We start from the raw sequence: 532 nt of genomic DNA on the forward strand, positions 1-532 counted from the left end.
GCTGTGAAGTAGTGTTTCTTAATCGTGAAGTAAAAAACATAGATGTTTTGCTGAAGTCGTTTCCTTTGGAGATGTTTTCTTCGCACGTCCCCCCCCTCCACCCCCTGTATCTGGAGAGTCTAAGATGGTCCTCTGCCTCTTAGATATTTATCAAAGTGATACACAGTTATATTTATTTGCACAGTGTTTCGTATCCAGCACTGAGAATACATCATGTGCCTTGTAACAACCTTTTTTTTATCATTTATTTGTTGTATCTACTAAATTAACCGCGTATTGGTCAATCTACGTATTGATGTCGTCAATAACATCTGCAAAACTCTCTACTTAACATCTTCATAAACAATCCAAAATCCTGTTCCTCATTCACATCCTTCCGAGGCCTTCCTTCCTCTTCCTCGTGTCCTTCCAAGGTCTGTACGTCACCCTCTTTCGATCTCGGTCCTTCTCGCCATCATCGCTTTTCTTTTTCCATTTTCTATATCCTGCTTCAACACTCTTCTTCTTACCTTATCTGTTGTTTTCGATCTTT

The 532-nt window shown here is 39.8% G+C and overlaps 1 protein-coding gene across 1 annotated transcript in view; it reads left to right on the forward strand.

Moving 5' to 3' along the window:
• LOC119588147 (twitchin-like) overlaps positions 1 to 532 on the forward strand; it is a gene marked incomplete in the record, with an annotated part of 124,648 nt that overhangs the window by 20,383 nt on the left and 103,733 nt on the right.

The sequence above is a fragment of the Penaeus monodon genome, chromosome 23 (genome assembly GCF_015228065.2).
Source record: "Penaeus monodon isolate SGIC_2016 chromosome 23, NSTDA_Pmon_1, whole genome shotgun sequence".
NCBI lineage: Eukaryota > Metazoa > Arthropoda > Malacostraca > Decapoda > Penaeidae > Penaeus > Penaeus monodon.